The sequence below is a fragment of the Pectinophora gossypiella genome, chromosome 28 (assembly GCF_024362695.1).
Source record: "Pectinophora gossypiella chromosome 28, ilPecGoss1.1, whole genome shotgun sequence".
Taxonomy (NCBI): domain Eukaryota; kingdom Metazoa; phylum Arthropoda; class Insecta; order Lepidoptera; family Gelechiidae; genus Pectinophora; species Pectinophora gossypiella.
The window spans coordinates 1,134,906-1,155,303 of NC_065431.1; the positions used below are offsets into that span (position 1 = coordinate 1,134,906).

General features: G+C 39.6%; 1 protein-coding gene across 1 annotated transcript in view; it reads left to right on the forward strand.

Moving 5' to 3' along the window:
• Positions 1 to 684: 684 nt before the first annotated feature.
• LOC126379165 (scavenger receptor class B member 1) overlaps positions 685 to 20,398 on the forward strand; it is a 131,681-nt gene continuing 111,967 nt past the window's right edge. The window contains exon 1 of the mRNA XM_050027827.1: positions 685 to 946. The gene's annotated coding sequence lies outside the window, so the exon portion shown is untranslated. The remainder of the gene's footprint in view (positions 947 to 20,398) is intronic.

The following is a 20,398-nucleotide window of genomic DNA, read 5'->3' on the forward strand; positions in this document are numbered from 1 at the left end:
GCCAATGAAGTCTCCGCTTATAACTAATACATGCATAAATTGTATAATTAAAAATACAATTTATGTCCTTTCGGTACCCCGCTGGCGTGGTCGGAGTTTTCCTTCAGTAGACCTTTGGCTATCAGCCCTCTCAGGCTTCTTGTCTCAAACCTCTGGGACCCTGAGCCGAGTTTTCTGGCCTGGACTCCCCCCTCGGAGCACTTTGTTTGTACCCCTCACCCTTTATATTCATTTTTTAACCGACTTCAAAAAAGGAGGTTATGTCCGGGCAAGTCCCACTCGGACTTGACATCATCCGTGTAAGGGAAATCTAGAAAAACCCAAAATTACTAAAAGAGCCATTTTAGATTTGCTTACCAAAAGTGACTGCATAACCTAACTCGCCCCTATTTCCCGCCGGGGTAAGCAAAGATCATGGATTTCCATTTCCTTCGAGTGTCTTCGATCCTGACACACTTCTCTTGCTTCCTCCACATTCATCAATTGTTTCATACACGCACGCCGATTCAGAGTAGACCGTACTATTTTTTTAAAGATATCCCTAATTCGGTCAATGTGGCTGTATAGATTTTATTGTAATTAGGTACCTAAGCCATCACTTACTTCGCAGTATTAACAGCAAGATTAAAGTTCGTAAAATCATTTTATTTCATAATTTTTCATTTGCTTTGACGACTGCCGGTGAACGGGCATTCAGTCGGGCATCAAAGCCCGTATTGGCAGAACGCGTCGACCGTTGCTTCCGCGAAAGTTAAAAAAAAGTGCATTCGCGCGCTTTTTCAACAGTGACAGCAAATTCGAAAAAAGTGTTTTATAATTCAAATTATTGTAAAATAATCAGTGTTCAGTTTTCAAATTTTAGTGACGTGTTTTTGTGTTGATTTTTTTTTAAAGTGTATTTATTTTACAACGCCTCATTATTGGAGGAAGGTGGTTTCGAAGCGAGGTATGTATTTTGTATTATCTGTTATGTCATTATTGGTTTTTGCTAAATTTGCTTTCACTGGCAAATGGCGGTAGATGTGGGCCAGTGGGGCACTTGAAAGTGATCTTTATATCTCAGATGCAAGAGGCTGTACGGCTGTAGCCGTTGCGTATTGCGACAATGATTTAAAAAGTTATTACTCTTTTAAACATAGATTTGTAAAAAAAAATGTTTATTTTTTTATTTAGGTACATTAAATTAACACGACATTAATTTATTTATTTCTGTAAAAAACCGGATCTGTCAAATCTTTTAGGAAAACGGGAAAACGGGATAACGCTACAGATATCAGACGTTAACACATTAATTTAGACAGTTAACAATAAACCAAATACTTAATAATTTTCATAAATTAATATTTGACAAATACTTCAAGCTAAATTTAGTAAATATTCTTAAACTTAACAATAGGTAAGTACAAATAATTAAAACTAAATACACTGTAGTTAAGGCTCAGAAAAAATACAAAAAAAAAATAGTGGAGTGACCTTTCTGCCAATAAACTGTCGTGCAGTTTGGCGGACGTTACCAAAATAATTTATGAAATAAATATTTAAATTCAAAATTTTAAAAAAATACTCCATGTTACCATCTCTGTAGACAACTCTGATAAAAAAAACTTAAGATTACAGCATAGTCTGCTGATGACATTAGCCTGTACCTTAAAAAAAAGTAGTAAAAATTTATTTTTATTTTTCAATTATATTATTATCTGTAATATAAAAAGAACAATTAAAAGTATTGCCTATTTAGAAATAGTAATTTAGTAAGTACTTAAATAAATCAATATTTATTTATATTAATCTGTATCGAATTAAATTATTAGAAAAAACTAAAATAATAATGTTTTTAATTATTTATCGTGTTTAATTTACAATTAAAAAGTAAACTACCTACCTATATTATATTTTATTAAAATGATAATTGATTACTTCATTAATTAATTAATTTGTTTATTTACATTTTTTTATCAAATTATCTATGTTTTTTTTTGAAGTAATTTATTGAACCCGGTTACTACTTACTGATGTAAGTGACTAATCGTTACATGAGCCATGTCAGGGCTTTTGGCGGCTCGATAATAACCCTGACAACAGGGTTGATGAGGTTGGTAATTCACCTCACAACCCACACGATAGAAGAAGAACTGGTTACCATGTACCGATGGCCCGTCATGTTGATCGGCCAAGTGGTGAACGCCATATGCGGCAAATCTACAATAAGTAACGTCAAAAAAAGTCTATGAAGAGGCTGGAAGGTGCGTGAGGGATTTAGGATCGTAGTCATGTAAAATAAAAAAAAAAAAAGAAAAAAACGGTCCGTCATTTTGGAAGGGACGTGACCTTTTAGTAACCGTATCTACTATTTTTAGTTTATTATATAATTATTATTACTGTACCAAAATAACCGACTGTTTGCTAAGGTTAACTTTGCTCAATGACACGATAAAAAAAAAAACTTAAAAAAAAAAAAAAAAAAACTTGGTGCCATATTTTACGCAAGTACAAGATATTATCATGGATATATTTCCAGTTATTTCCTTTTTTAATTTTAATTGATAACTTTCTTTTTAATTACAAGTAACCTAGAAATAAAGTAAAAAAGTTGAAAGTTATGGAAGTAGGACTTTTCAATGGACAACCGTGGCGGCGCTACTATCGGAGTTTCTGCGTAGAATGAGCGACTTTTCAGGGTACGTTCCCCAAAAACAATATAGGTGGCGTTGTACAGTTTTTATATGAAAATTACCTACATAATACCACCCTTTTTTTTTTAACGTTGGGAAATGCGTTACGCATACCACGCCGCCCGGGGGGGCAACGTGGTTATGTGGGACTCCCCGGGTGTCGTCACCCGGTATACCCACTAAAACCCAACGGTGTTCCTCCCTGCCGCCGTGTGGCGGGGATACGGGAACGCATTTGCACACAACCGCGTCCCCGCCGGCGGATGCCCTTTGGGGCCCAGCGCCCATGGGAGCGCGTCAAGCGCCTCCCCCTCCGCCGAGGGCTGCCCGGAACACTTGGGGAGCCCTACAGCACGGGACCTATGTTGTGGACAGCGGTCCCCCGACTACCGTCCACAGGTCCCCGTCAAGGCGGCGCTCGATCGATTGCGACCAAGTACGCCCGTCGCCGCCTTCCCGGTCGCCTGCGGCGAATCGGGAGCGAGTCGATAGAGTCTTCCCACTCCCTCTCCGCCGCTTCCTTCGCGGACATGACTATGTTCGCGAAGGTGGCGACATAATACCACCCTAAGTCCACCCTTGTTAATGTCCATTTCTTGTTTGTGATGTAACTAGTTGTTAAGTGCAATAAAGTATATTATTATAATTATAATTATTGGCAGAAGCATAATATGTAAAAATAATTGTTGCTTGGTATTTGGATCATAATTATTTACTTATAGAATTATGTTGCCACCTATATTGCTTCTCTTTATTTTGATCAGAATAATAATGGGTGGAAGATGTAATTGTGCCTGGGTGTAATAAAAAGGGTCGTCATTTATACCCAAAAACAAAGATGAAAGATGCATATTTCTTATGAAATTAGAAGGTTAAATGAATGAAAAACTGTACAGCGCCATCTGAATTGTTTTTGAGGATAGTCCGTCGTTATTTATTACTTGTCAATCAGGGACTTACCAGGTTACCAGGCTTCTTTTCCCCGGCTATACAGGTTGTGAGAAGCTGCAGTAGTTTTAGGCGGATGAGACGTTCGTTATGTAAAAATTGACGATTCAAAGTGTAACTATGTTACCTACTGAATAAAGATATTTTTGAATTTGAATTTGAGTTAAATTTCTCCAAAATAATAGCCGTTTTTCGGAAGACACATGAAGACTTGGTAAAAAGAAAATGGCTTCTCCAGTTCACCGAAGGGAGGCCTGTGCTCAGCAGTGGGACGTGTATAGGCTGTTTAATGTTTTATTTTTTGTAACATGGCGGCTCAGACGGCATTCATATTTTTTTTTTATTAAACCTATAAAACTAGAAAAAAGGTGTAACCACTAAACAACTATAAAATTATAATTAAATTACAATGATTACGTTTTATAATTGCCTAGTTTAAGATCACGACGTTGTTCTGAGAGTACGTAATATTTTATGTTTCGGGGAAGTCTTTAAAACCATAATTAATTATTATTATTGTAGTGAAGATAATACACACATTATGCCATAAATACGTACTGTCATGTTCACACATATTTTAAAAGAAGTTACAAGTCACATCACTAATTTAAGAGCCACGCTCTTGTCGGCGTAGCTGTTCATGCTACTTTTTTAGGGAAAAATAGGGCAGTGGTTTCCCTCTTGCCTTCCGCCCCGCAGTACTCTGACGCGAGTGGGATGGCGCCCAGAGTAGTCTATTTCAAAGCCGTACTAGGACTCCTGTCCTCCGCCTCTGAATAGTACTGACAGTTACCGCTGCCCTCTGTCAGGTTCCAGGTTACAGTCCCTATGACTCGCCTCTTTCGTTTTGCATTTACCGATGGCATAGAATAAGGAATAATACTACGTATAGATTGTCAACTCTTCGCCCCGCGTCTGACTTAGGTGTACCTCGCTCCCCCTCGGGCGTAGTTTAGAAGAAGATGGATGGATTATAAATGATGAAAAGTTTATCATCTTACCAAGACCAGCCATGTAGATAACTAATCTTGTTGGAGAGAACAGAACCCATCTGTCGGTTTCTACAGATGGATGGATTCTGCCTGGGATGATAAGCAGCTGAACACATTCAGCATAACAGCATCACACCTTCATATTCGATTCAATCCAGCACAGATAAAATTATATATATACTTATTTGATTCTCATAAAAAAAGAAAACACTTATTTTTTCTTGAATGGCTTCGCATTCAAGCAAAGACAATCGCAAAGACAAGTCTAATTATTAATTCTATTTGAATTTGGAACATTAATAATTAAGAAGTAAAAACCTAATGAAACCGACTTCAACATGACATTTACTTTTTTATTCCTTTTTTAAATATCCGTGAGTTGTTTTATTTTTAAATATTTTTCTGATAATAAGAATTTATTTATTGAATAAACAGGTCACAATTTTATCATAATAATACAATAAATCTATCATTTTTATTATTCTAATAATTCTCGTCAAACTTTTTTTGATGAGAAAAGGATATTGACTTAACTAAAAGATTATTTTTTTAATTTTTGGCCTGCTTACGAGGTTTAAGTCAAAATACTTTTCCCGAACGCCGTTCACTACTTGGCCGGACAAATGAGTCAGTAATCCAAGTTACATAGATAAAGTGGAAATTTACTGATGCTTGAATGCATTTTTTTATGTAGTAGCTGCAATACTCGTTTAAGTGGGGTTATGTTACCTAATGTAAAATGTAATACATAGTTATGCGCGGTTTTGTTAGTAGGCAGGTAAGTGGAATACTTAGTTTGAAACACACGGACACAAGATCACGCCTATTTCCCGTTGGGGTAGGCAGGCACCACGGAGTTTTTTTCTTTTTAAAAAAAAAAGACAAATAAAATCGAATCGATTAAATTCGACTGATAACTGACAATACCAACTGACGTATTTTGACACATCTAATTCTTACCGCGCATGCGCATTGAAGCTATTGTGAAAATATAATAAATAATAATATATTATCTTATTCTTCTTATCGTGTGGGTTGTCAGGTGGAATACCAACCTCATCAACCCTGGTGTCAGGGTTATTACTGAGCCGCCAAAGGCCCCTGACATGGCTCATGTAACGACTATATACTTACATCAGTAAGTAGTAACCGGGACCAACGGCTTAACGTGCCTTCCGAAGCACGGATCATCTTGCTTTCGGACAATCATGTGATCAGCCTGTAATGTCCTAACCAAACTAGGGATCACAAAGTGATTTTTGTGATATGTCCCCACCGAGATTCGAACCCGGGGCCTCCGGATCGTGAGCCCAACGCTCAACCACTGGACCAAATTTTATGGCTGTAGATTACGTGCACACCTTATGACGTCAAAGACGACCACGAACTCGTTATAAAAAAAACAAAATAAAAAAAAATATTCACGTTACCCCAAATCAAAAAGTTTTTTACTTTTTTCCCATTATCAAAGGCAAAGAGCATTCCGCCGAGTGCGTCACGTTAAAAAAAATGCGCCATTTTTTATTTATTTTTTCCCTTTTGTACAAATTTATTTTAGTTTTTTATAAGTACTTACCTGAATACCTGTTTAGATTATCAACAGACGTCATGCGTGCTGTAACCCTTACGAGAATGGTCAGTTTTTTGCAGGAAAGGCACTTAGACTTTTAAGATTAAAAAAAAATATATCTTCTTCTTCTATCGTGTGGGTTGTGAGTTCGATTACCAACCCTAATTTCTAATTTGAATAAATATCCAAAAGCGCGCCATCTCTGTAATATAACTCAGTAAAATGGCATGCATTTTTTATCAATCATATTACGAGGGTGGATCGAAAAGTTCTCGGCCTCAACAAGAAAACAAAATAAATTGCATGCAAAAACGTTTTTATTTCTCAACATAGTCTCCACCTAACTCAATACATTTCTTCCATCTGTTTTGCAAAGCTTCTATTCCGGTTTTAAAAAATGATTCTTCAAGGTCTACAAAATACTGGTTCACTGCGGTTTCAACCTCTTCATTTGATGAAAATCTCTGGCCTCCAAGGTGTTTTTTTAAGTTGGGAAACAGGTGAAAGTCGGACGGTGCCAAATCAGGCGAATAAGCCGGATGGGGCAGCAGTTCAAAACCACAGTCACGAATTTGAGCCATGCTTTCGACAGATGTGTGAGCGCGTGCGTTATCCTGGTGAAACAACACTTTCTTTCTCAGTAATCCTGGACGTTTTTCTTTAATTTCTTCACGCAAATGGCGCAATAGGGTGCAATAGTATGCTGAGTTTATTGTTTGGCCCTTTGAAAGATAGTCCACCATTATGACTCCACGAGCATCCCAAAAAACTGATGCCATCACCTTGCCAGCCGATAAAATTGCTTTTGCTTTCTTTGGGGTTGGTTCATCAGATCTTTTCCACTGCTTGGACTGTTGTTTGGACTCGGGCATATAGTGATGAACCCAGGTTTCGTCCATAGTAACAAAACGATCCAAAAAGTCCTGCGGATCAGCCTCAAACATCTCCAAACAGTCGCGAGAAATTGTTAAACGAATTCGTTTTTGTTCAACTGAAAACAGTCTGGGGACCCACCTAGCGGATACCTTAGAAAATCCGAGTTCATTGATAATGATGTTTTGTGTTCGCTCATACGAAATGCCTATAGTGTCTGCAATCTCCCTAATAGTCAATCTTCGGTTTTCCAATATGAGATCACACACTTTGTGGATGTTTTCTTCCGTCGTAGACGTGGTAGGCCGGCCGGAGCGAGGGTCATCTTCAATGCTCTCTCGTCCACGTTTAAATTCTGCTACCCATTTTTTTACAGTGGTATATGATGGCCCAGATTTCCCTAATGTTTTCTTCATATCATCATGGATCTCTTTCGGTGTTAATCCCTTTTTAAACAGATATTTGATTACCGCACGTTGTTCAATTTTGTCCATTTTTAAAAAACTGCACACTCGGTCTCTGTTAGCACGCTATAACTTATAAACCACAAATACTACTGCAACAAAATTTCGTACTGTGAAAATTGAAGAATGTATAGACCCAATGAGGGTAGTATTGTGAAAACAAAATAAACGGTTGTATGTCAGGCCGCGAACTTTTCGATCCACCCTCGTATTTTGACATGACATAAGACCATAAGTAAAACAGAACAGATTGTGGTATATCTACCACAATCTGTTCTTATTGAAATAACTAAAATTACTACACCTATTGGAAAACTGTTCTTTCTTATCTACTTATTGTAGAATAGCCGGAAATGGCGTTAACTACTTGGCCGGACAAATGGGGAGTGCTGAGGTCTCTCACCAGGTACAAAATTGAAGACAACAGGCCTGAGGGTGCCCAGATGGGCGCGAACCTCAGCTCAGGGCATCGTCTGAGGGGATATTTATTTTATTTTATTGTTACTTGCATACTTTACAGCTAACATAATTTATATCATTACATAGCTTAAATTCTTGTTGGCCAATTAAAAAGTATGACAAATCAAATATTATGTGAAAATAGTTAGTCGCCCCTAGCGTGTCGATAGCGATATGCGCTGAATTAGGGAAATCGCCCACGCCGGCGGAGTCAATAATCAGGGTTCTAAAGTATTTGTCGTCGCGAGCTGATTGGGCGCCTCTATGGTTAGAGTAAGCGGGATGTATTCGGAAGCCGCAACTACCAGGGGATTTGGGTGGTGCAGAGTAAAATCGAAAAAACGTTTTTAAAAGTGAAAGTTTAAATTGAAAAGATTCTGACTCGGACAAGTCTCAAACGCGCAGCTTATCAGTTCTTCAGCTGCGAGTTGAAGTCCCTTGCGAGTCATTTTTTTTACTTAATCTTTTGAAGCTAATTTGAACCTTTGTATATTTTTTAACCTCCCCCGTACATAATTAAAATAGTTTATTTCTCATAATTGTAACGAAGTTTGTTGTCGAGACTTCCCAGTAAGTAACTAGAGTACTTGTGTTGGGAATGACTCGCAACTAACGAAAATGTGTGTGAGAGCAAATGATCTGCGTGGGTGAGTGTGCGTGTGTGTGTGTGTGTGTGTGTGTGTGTGTGTGTGTGTGTGTGTGTGTGTGTGTGTGTGTGTGTGTGGCTACTTATATACTTATGAAACAATTAGATGTTTTAAATGCATAGAACAGTAGAATTTAACGATACACTTTACATATTAAGTACTTATTATGAAAAGAGCTGTAAATAAGCAGTTAATGGACAATAATTCCAATTGGTTATGTAATAAAATATACATTTAACTGAGAGTTACATCCTTTTAAGTAATATCATACCCCGGATACAAAATATTACGTTATCGTACTCGCGCATCTGTGTGTGTGACGTCTGACGCCATACGATTGAAGACTAAAGTAAGACCGAGGGTGTGAGGTAAACCCAGCTCAGCCGCCGGTGGGGAGCAGCGGGGAGTTGCCGTCTTATACATAGTATTCATAGATTTACTACTACCGTAGATTAAACGACCTCCGTGGTCCAGTGGTTGAGCGTCGGGCTCACGATCCGGAGGTCCCGGGTTCGATTCCCGGTGGGGACATACCACAAAAATCACTTTGTGGTTCCTAGTTTGATTAGGACATTAACTGGCTGATCACCAGATTGTCCGAAAATAAGATGATCCGTTCTTCGGAAGGCACGTTAAGCCGTTGGTCCCGGTTACTAATTACTGATGTAAGTAAGTAGTCGTTACATGAGCCATGTTAGGGGCCTTTGGCGGCTCAATAGTAACCCTGACACCAGGGTTGATGAGGTTGGTACTCCACCTCACAACCCACACGATAGAAGAAGAAGACCGTAGATTGAACATCAGCGCCCAAAAAGTGGGACGCAAAGTTACTGTTAATATAGCGACGTTGACAGTACTTTATCTCAGTACGCTATTAGGCGCCGAACTGGCAACACGGGGAAGTGCGTAGTTATAATATATTCCTTATTTTATGCCAATATACGCAGTTGTAAAACAGCTATCATTTTGTTGGGGCCGCGACCGCGTGGTGGACGATTTCCCTCAATCAGCGTTTATCGCTATCGACCCACTAGGGTCGATTAATTCTTTCAAATATGATCCTCTCAGACGACGCCCTGAGCCGAGGTTCGCGCCCAACTGGGCACCCTCAGGCATGTTGAATTAAATTTTGTACCGGGTGATAGCCCTCAGCGCTACCCATTTGTCCGGCCAAGTAGTTAATGCCGCCTCAAAACTACAATAAGTCAAATCATAATAAAATTTTAGGCTCACGATCTGAAGGTCTGGGTTCGATTCCCGATGGGGACATTGTCAAAATCACTTTGTGAGACTGTCCTTTGTTTGGTAAGGACTTTTCAGGCTTGAATCACCTGATTGTCCGAAAAAGTAAGTTGATTCCGTGCTTCGGAGGGCACGTTAAGCCGTTGGTCCCGGCTATTAGCCGTAAAAACACCTCCACCAACCCGAAGTGGAGCAGCGTGGTGGAGTATGCTCCATACCCTCTCCGGTTGATTGAGAGGAGGCCTGTGCCCAGCAGTGGGACGTATATAGGCTATTTATGTATGTATGTTATGTTATGATCCCTATTTATTATCTCTTACTTTCTTTTCAATCTTACGTTCCGTTTTATTCATTTTCCTACATGCTTGTAGGATTTAATAACTCGCCCTTGAAGCGAAATCTTGCAATGACAGTCGACATGCGATTAGCGCGTTAAATAGATGTTGAAATAATAATTTTAGTTGCTTCATGTTGCTTGCAATTTTTTTTTTGTTTTGGTTTTCCCCGAAGGGTAAGGCAAAGGGAACTATGCCCATACAGCCATGTCTTACGTATTTTTTTTCTTGATGATTAATGAAATGATGAAAGGTGATGATGATGAAACTTAAGCCCCCACCCTCGAAGTAGACTCCAACTCCGAATCCCAAACGAATTAACTCAAAAGTCCGCATAAACTTTCGAGTTATGAAGCGGCTTCTTGGCACGAAGCGAAAATAGGCAGATACACTTTGTTTATTGAATACTCCGATATAATAACACTCGCGAATGTCTTCCGACTTAATGCGATCATTGACCACAAAAGACCACTTCGTATTAATTATTTAGATTATTCAATGAAGAAAGCAACTGTCCCGTTCCCGTTCCCGCCAAAAAGCCTTGCTTGCAATGAGTGACATTCCAGGTTATGTAACATACATACATAAACTCACGCCTATTTCCCACCGGGGTAAGCAGAGACTACAGAATTCCATTTGCTTCGATCCTGACACACTTCTCTTGCTTCCTCCACATTCATCAATCGCTTCATACACGCACGCCGGTTCAGAGTAGATCGTATTGAACCTTTTCTAAGGACATCTCCAATTTGGTCATCGTAAGTCCTTCTCGGTCTTCCTCTGCCAGCCCTACCATCAACTTTCGCTTTATATACCGCTTTTGCAATCCTATTATCCTTCATCCGCTCTACGTGTCCAAACCAACCTAACATTCCCTTCACAATCCTAGTCACTATATCGTCTTTTACACCACATCTCTGTCTTATCACACTGTTTCTCACTCTATCACTCAACTTCACACCGCAGATGCTACGCAAAGATCTCATTTCTACGGCATTGATCCTACTTTAATGCTTCTTCTGCCATACCCAACATTCACTACCGTACTTCAGCGTAGGGACAAGCACTGCATTGTGAACAGCCATCCTCGCATCTTGCGAGATACATTGGCTACTAACAACAGGTTATGTTCCCTATTCAAAATATAGTTGGTGCTGTACAACTAGGGTTGCCATCTCTAAAATTTGGAAAACAGGACATGAAAACCCCGGATTTTAGAGTCCGAAAGCCGGACATATCAACAAGATCTTTTAAACATATTCAATGTAATAAAAAACAGTTGAAAATGTCATAAATCACCTTTTTTATTCATTCATTATTTTAATAAAACAGAATCATATTACAATTTCTTACAAATTGTTTTTAAAAATGAGCTTTTTAATTTTTGAAATAAGAAAACAAAACCTTATAAAAATATTAAACAAAAGCATAAAATATACTTGGTTGTGAATATACTTGGTTCGTCGGTTGATTGTGGTGTCTCGCGGGCGGCCCAATTTCTTTTTATTTATTTATTTTTTAGAACCCGGTTTACAAATGAAACCTTCCCCGAAAGCTCCCCAGATGAAACAGAAACTAGGATAAATCCGGGGAAACCCGGACGGATGGCAACCCTATGTACAACGCTACCTTCGTTTTTAAGTAAATTAGCAAAGGCAAACGCATACACGTTATTCAGCCTATAGGAGACGTCTTTTAAAAATAAAAAAAAAAACTACTAAGTACATAAACAAAAATAATCAGAAAAATAATAATTATTATAATTATTATCGGTGAGAGCCCTCAGCGCTCCCCATTTGTCCGGCCAAGTAATGAATGCCACTTCAAAACTACAATAAGTCATATCAAAAAGAGAAAACTAGAATTCCGTGTCAAAAGTGAGCCTTCTGTTTACTTAGAGCTCTGCCTACCCTATTAGAGATTGCAAGCGTGATATCATGTAGGTAAAACATATAATTATGTGCACTTTTACTAAAAATTGTAGGTCAAGATTTTCACTTAAAATAATACTTGAATCTACAAAAAAAATGATTCACCGGCATGCGTGTGCGCAGCAAGGCTACAAGGTCTGCGTGCGACTGGTACATTGCGAAAGTATAGTTTTCGCAAATCGCCCGGACTTGGACGTTTTGCAAAAGAACTGGTTTTGAGTATCTATTGACAAACTTTTTTAAAGCATATAAGTCGGACAACCTCCGTGGTCTAGTGGTTAGAGCGTTAGGGTCACCATCTGGAGGTCCGGGTTCGATTCCCGATGGGATATTTTAGAAATCACTTTATGAGACTGTCAAAGGTTTCGTAAGCTTTAAACACCTGATTTTCCGAGAAAGTAAGATGACTCGGTATTAAACGTAACAAGTCCACCAGCCCGCGGTGGAGCAGCGTGGAGTATGCTCCATACTCCCTCCGGTTGACTGAGGGGAGGCCTGTGCCCAGCAGTGGGACGTAGGTATACAGGGTGTTAGTGACATCGGAACGAAAACTTTGAAGGACGATTCAGACCATGATTCTGGGTTCATATCAAGTGGAATTATCCAACGCAAAAGTCATCATCATCATCAATTTAAGAGCCACGCTCTTGTCGGTGCAGCATTTTCCATGCTACTTTTTTTAGGGAAAAATAGGGCAGTGGTTTCAACGCAAAAGTATGGAACTTAAAATAATTTAAAAAGAAACATGAATTTTCCGACTGAAAATTCCACTTGATATCAACTCGGAATCATGGTCTGAACCATCCCCCTCAGTATTCGTTACGATGTCACTTGTATAGGCTGTTTATGTATATTTTTGTAGAGAAAATAAAGATATTACTTACTTATTAAACGTTTATATATGTATGCCTATTTAACTTGGCAGGTTTATCTTTAAATGTTAAGTTATGTTTAAGAAATCATGACATAAACGACTGTCTATTTGTATGTAAAATCTTACGTCTATATTTCTTCTACTTAAAGCAGGAAATATGATGTCTTATACATTGTCATAAATTCGTAATTTTAGCAGACGAACAGACTTTAATTTATTTGATACCATGTCCCATTAAATTTTCTGACAAATTAAACCGTAAGTCTCATTAAATGTAAAAATGATAGTGCGACAGTGGGTACATGTTTTGCTCATGACTGTACTTATATTTTTTTAAGAATAATAATATGCCAGTCTTTCTAGATTTTTGAAGAGTTGTCGTAGCCCAGTTGGTAGAACGCTTGCCTCTCACTTTGAAGTCCCAAGTTCGAATCCAGCTCAAGCCTAAACCAATGACTGTCGAATTAGTTTTCTAATTCATGTTTGGATCATTAATGATAATCACGTGGTCAGCGGTGAAGGAAAACATCGTGAGGAAACTCACATTCCCGAGAAATGCATTTTAGGAGGTATGTAACCTAACCTGTATTGGGCTGGTTTTCCCTTCGCGGGTTGGAAGGTCAGACAGGTAGTCGCTTCTGTAAAAAACCGGGATAATGCTAGGGAGATGATGATTTCGTGTTTGAATTGCACCATCATCATCATCACCAGCCCATAAACGTCCCCACTGCTGGGGCACGGGCCTTCCCTATGGATGGATAGGGAGATCGGGCCTTAAACTATCACGCGGGCCCAGTGCGGATTGATGGTTATTAACGACTGCTAATGCAGCCGGGACCAACGGCTTAACGTGCCTTCCGAAGCACGGAGGAGCTGGAGATGATTTTTTTTTGTGGTCACCCATCCTATGCCCGGCCTTTGCGAAAGTTGCTTTACTTCAACAATCGCAGACCGAGCGCGTTTACCGCTGCGCTACCGAGCTCCTCGACTTGCACCAAATAGTTATTAATTCATCTCAAGTGCAGTTTTCACTAACACAGTTGTCTCGACCATTATGGACGGCGATATGGCTCACCTATCACGTTGGTCAGAAAGCTCGGTGAGGCGTGGGTACTTAGTTCATTGTCAAAAATTAGTGATGTGACAGCGTGGCTAACGTAGTGATGTTCTGAATCGATCGATTCGGTTGCGCACATTTTTTTTTGCGTTCGTACGTATGAAATATTTGACGCAATGTTTTTATTTTAACATTTAATATTCATAGTTTATATACGACACTGAAACGTAGGAGCATTCAAAAACAAGATGGTTTTTGCGAAGGTATATTTGACAGATGTCATCGTAGATCTTTGACATTTGACATTTATTTTAAAAATAATGTCCTTTTTTGTTGTATTTATACGGAAACATCATGCAAATTGCGTGGAACTACAGCTTGGATTCCAAAGGTCAGGGGTTCGAATCTTTACATAGGTTGCTGCACTTAATCCGTAATGGGGTGACCAGACATACAAGTGACTTTGGTTATCTACTGTTAGGGTTCGTAATGTTTATTTTATTATTTAATTATGATTAGATTATATAACTAAATATCAGACAGAATAAAGTCGTGAATATGTGTCACGACTTTATTATTTTTAATTTGGAACTGACATATTTCTTTTCGGCTTTTTGGCGGGAACGGGAACGGGACAGCTGCTTTCTTCATTGAAATCATTTATGGTTAATGATCGCATTAAGTTAGTCGGAAAACATTCGCGATAGTATTACTATATCGAAATATTCAATAAATAAAGTGTACCCATCTATTTTCTGATGATTCTGACATACTTACATACATAAACTCACGCCTATTTCCCACCGGGGTAAGCAGAGACTATAGAATTCCATTTGCTTCGATCCTGACACACTTCTCTTGCTTCCTCATTCATCGATCGCTTCATACACGCACGCCGGTTCAGAATAGATTGTACTGAACCTTTTCTAAGGACATCTCCAATTTGGTCAATATAAGTCCTTCTAGGTCTTTTTGTGTTCGACTTTGAACGGTACCGGACTTGCACCAATGAGTTATTAATTTATCTCAAGTGCAGTTTTCACTAACACAGTTGTCTCGACCATTATAGACGGGGATACGGCTCACCTATCACGTTGGTCTAACAGAAAGCTCGGTGAGGTGTGGGTTCTTAGTTCATCTTGCGGTGGGTACCTCTGACTACCCCGTTGGGATATAGTCGGGAGTTTATTTTATGTTTGTTATATCCTCTGTTCATATATAGCAATTTGTCCAATAAATACATTGATTGGCAATGACTATGGCAAGGTCACATACTAATAAATTACAGCGTTATTTTTATTACCAAAGTCTTGTGTTTTATAGCCGTGATTGACTAGTTAGTTGTAAGATCGCTTGGCTCTCATTGTGATGACACAAATCAGTGGTTGAGCATTGGGGTCACAATCCGGAGGTTCCGTGTTCGAATCCCGGCGGGGACATATCACAAAAATCACTTTGTGATCTCTAGTTCGGTTCGGACATTACAGGCTGATCACCTGATTGTCCGAAAGTAAGACGATCCGTGCTTCGGAACGTTAAGCCGTTGGTCCCGGTTACTACTTACTTACTGATGTAAGTACGTAGTCGTTACATGAGCCATGTCAGGCTTTTGGCGGCTCAATAGTAACCCTGACGCCAGGGTTGTTGAGGTTGCTAATCCACCTCACACGACCACCCACACGGTAGATACTTTAAATATATGCTTCACAGTTGACTTAAAAAATCAATGAACTAATTAATTGCCATTTGCCATGTACTTAGTTAAGAGTCTTTTTGTAATTATTTCTTTTTATTTTGGTGGAATAAAGTGTATTTGTATTGTATTGTACTGCATTCACATTATTTTACATGAAGCACTTAGCCTAGGTTCAATTTTATTGCTAATTATTAGCATGTTTTGATGAACAATCACCATGAAAAATAAATATATATAGGCGCGGCGCAGGCGTACCCAGTGCGGGCAATTACTGTGCGATCAAATATTCGAATCAAACGAAAGAACATCGGCGTCGAATTTCAAAATTCGAACATATAATCTAAACTGATATAAAGTAACGATCCGCGCGCAGCCTTCACGATTCAAGTCTAAACTATGTTCGAGGGGGGTGAGGTAAACCTAGCTCAGCCGCTGGTGGGGAGCGGAGAGTTGCCGTTCTATACGTATTATTATTCCTTATTATGCAGTACTCTGCCCTCTTCAGGACCCCGATACCGACCCCGCCGGCGTGGTCGACGATTTCCCTCAATCAGCGCTTATCGCTATCGACCCCCTAGGGTCTATTAATTCTTTCAAATATTTTTCCTCTCAGACGACGCCCTGAGCTGAGGTCCGCGCCCAACTGGGCACCCTCACACTTGTTGTCTTAAATTTTATACCGGGTGAGAGCCCTCAGCGCTCCCCATATGTCCGGCCAAGTAGTTAATGTCATCTGCGGCAAATCTACAATAAGTCACGTCATGAAAAAAAAGTATGCTGTCAACTTAATTCTGTCAGGTTATTGGCCAATTTAAAATTTTGAGTTGTTTTTTTCTGTCTATAATTGACGTTTGTGCGATAAATTTTATGCTTGTCAATTATTCGTCCCTTTCCTTTTCAGCGGATGAGAAAATGACGAATTTAAGAGCCACGCCCTTGTCGGTGTAGCATTCTCCATGCTACTTTTTAGCGCAAAATAGGGCAGTGGTTTCCCTCTTGCCTTCCACCCCGCAGCACTCTGTCCTCTGTCTGACGCAAGTGGGATGGCGACTGAAGTAGAATTCATCATCATCATCATCAGCCGTACGACGCCCACTGCTGGGCATAGGCCTCCCCCAAGGATCTCCACGACGATCGGTCCTGCGCTGCCCGCATCCAGCAACTAAGTAGAATTAGTTATAAGTAACTTTGAAATTATGATGTGTCTGCAGGAATCAGGGTTACTCAGTCACTTGTGTTTACAACATGTCATAACCCGCGATGCATAAACTAGAAAAATAAAGAGAATTAGCTGTGTGTTTTGAAAGCGAACGTGAATTAGCAGTGCTGTGTGGTGCAACACAAGACCGGTTGTTGAAAGTAGCTGGCTAGCTGCGCCGCTTCCTTGGCCATTTCAACGTGGTTTAGAATCGTCGGAACGCTCTGTTTCTCTCTCTCTCTCTTTATTTAAGAGCTGCGCTCTTGTCGGTGGAGTAATCGCCATTCATCTCTTCTTCCCGCCAAATCCTTCCGGTACGACACGACCTGCACCTTTTCTTTTGTTTGTTTCATAAATGTTCTCCTAGGTCTACCCCTTCCTGTCTTCCCTTCAAGTTTTCCTTCTATAATGTAAGTACACAACACTGACTAAGATAATAATAAAAAGTAGAAACTATATTTAACAGACTAAAAAGAACAATAATCAAACTCAAACCCAGTGGTTTAACCTCTCATCTGCCGGAACGCGGATCTCGACCAGACACAATGTAAAATCTATTGTGTCTGGTATCTCGGCAGATGAGGGGTTAAACGACCGGGTCGGGATTCGAACCCATAGCACTACGATGTATGTCGCGCGTTCTCCAAACAGGTCTACCTTGTCGAATACTTTACGCTTGACACGAAATGAAAATGAAATTACTATCACGTTCAGTACGATATACTCTGAACCGGCGTGCGTGTAAGAAACGATTGATGAATGTGGAGGAAGCAACAGAAAATTTGTAGAGGAAATAACTACTTTACTTACTTACTTACTTGTATACCATAGGTCAGTTTTTGCACATAAAACATAGGGGCTGTTCACACTAGCGATTAGTCCAGCGATTTCACGGCGACGCGACATCGCGGCGTGCACGCGGCGCCACCGCCGCAATTTCCCCGCGATTATTTTTAGTAGCAAACTACCCACATTTCGCTACCGTTCTGCAACCTTTTATTTACTTACTAGCTTTTGCCCGCGACTTCGTCCGCGTGGCGTGTTATAAAAGAGAGATCTTTGTGTGTGTGTGGGAGTGCATATCAAATTTCAAACATCTAGCTTATGCAGTTTAGATTTTTTCATACAATTTTTTTTCCCGCTAACTCCCATTTTTTAAAATACAGCCATAACTAAACTTTATATTTACTAAGATATGCATGCATGCTAGATTGAAAACATCTATCTTACGCGGTTTCGATTTTTTCATACAAATGTTTTTTCCCGCTAACTCTCGTTTCCGTGGGAATTGACTGTAACCTTGCAGAGGGCAGCAGTAACTGTCAGTACTATTCAGAGGCGGACAGGAGTCTTAGTATGGCTTTGTAATAGACTACTCTGGGCATCATCCACCTTGCGTCAGACAGAGTACTGCGGGGCGGAAGGCAAGAGGGAAACCACTGTCCTATTTTTCTCTAAAAAGTAGCATTCGACAAGAGCGTGGCTCTTAAATTGATGATGATGATGAATTTTGATGTAATTGTCTTCTAAGCAGGACAGCTAGAATTATCTCCTCGTCGGAGTCCATTTTGTGAATGAAGACAGCCCGTGATGGTGACCACGGCAAGATCGTATATGTGTGTCGTAGGTTTTACCTAAATAAACGTTTTTTTTATCGCGGTGACGAGTAATCACGACGCGCACGCGGCGAGCATCGCCGTGAAATCGCTGAATAATCGCCGGACAAATCGCTAGTGTGTACAGGCTCTTAATCATTAATAATAATTGAGTCATTACAATTTTTTGAGTCATTCTAGCTAACAGTAGATAGGTCATTTACCTAAGCTTTTTTGACCATTACGAATATAAACATTGAATTACTTCGAGTAGTTGGAACCCTAACAAACCACGGACACTTCATACAAAAAAACCTCGTTTTACACAGACACTACACATTGACGTTATCGTACACGCGCATCTGTGTGTGTGACGTCTGATGACCTAGAAAATACAGGGTGTTAGTGACGTCGCAATGAAAACTTTGAGGGATGATTCAGACCATGATTCTGAGTTGATATCAAGTGGAATTTTCCGTCGTAAAAGAATGGAACTGTAAATATTTAAGAAAAAAAACACAAACATTTTCATAAACTTTCCGACAGGAAATTCCACTTGATATCAACTCAGAATCATGGTCTGAATCATCCCCCTCAGTCTCAGTATTCGTTACGGTGGCGGTGTCGGAAAACATCGTGAGGAAATCCACATTCCCGAGAAATGATCGGAGGTATGAGACCTAATCTGATTTTGGCTGGTTTCCCCTTCGCGGACTGGAAGGTCAGACAGGCAGTCGCTTCTGTAAAAAACCGGACCTGTCAAATCTTCAGGTTAGGTAAGCGGACCCTGTGAAAAACGGGATAATGCTAGGAAGATGATGACTTTAAGCGTGAAAGCGTAACAAACATTTTCGCATTTAATAATTTGAAATGCGGATGTGTTGTATGTTATTTTATAACTTGTATTTCGCATTAATTTTGTGGTTTTGAGATAAAACGTGTTGTAGCCACATACATAGAGTAATTTATTGTAGAAACGTGAAGGCAGTAGTGTACGCCACTATCGATAAATCTGTCGATAATATAAAATAATAATAATGACTCTTAATTTTATTTTAAGTTATACTTGTCATTTATTTATAACATAACATACAAACACACATAAACAGCCCATATACGTCCCACTGCTGGGCACAGGCCTCCACTCATTCAACCGGAGGGGGTATAGAGCATACTCCACCACGCTGCTCCAATGCGGGTTGTTGGAGGTGTTTTTACGGATAATAGCCGGGACCAACGGCTTAACGTGTACTCCGTAGCACGGAATCATCTTACTTTTTCGGACAATCAGTTGATTCAAGCCTGAAAAGTTCTTATCAAACAAAGGACAGTCTCACAAAGTGATTTCGACAATGTCCCCATCGGGAATTGAACCCGGACCTCCAGATCGTGAGCCTAACGCTCTAACCACTAGACCACGGAGACTGTTATGTTTGATGTATCTGTATAATGTTTTAAATCTAGTATAAGTAGATTGAAGTGGGATTGTGTCCTCTAACATGATGGACTAATGTTATGGGCGATAGGCTGATCCCTTATCACCATAAGGTTCATCATATCCAGCTTACGACATCGTATCAACAGTGGCTGCAAGTTGTCTTTGATTACTTGTGGCTCTGCCCACCCCATTAGGGATTAAGGGCGTGAGTATATGTATGTATGTATATTAGTAGATTGAACAAATAACAGACACTGTTGAGTATAACAATGCAAATTAAAACAAATAATAAACGACAGTTAGCACAGCCATTTTGAAAACTGATTCACTCGGAAAATGTATTTTCATCGACCTAATAACGGTTTAGAGGAGCGCGTGTAAGCTGGGACAAAAGTGACTCCTATATT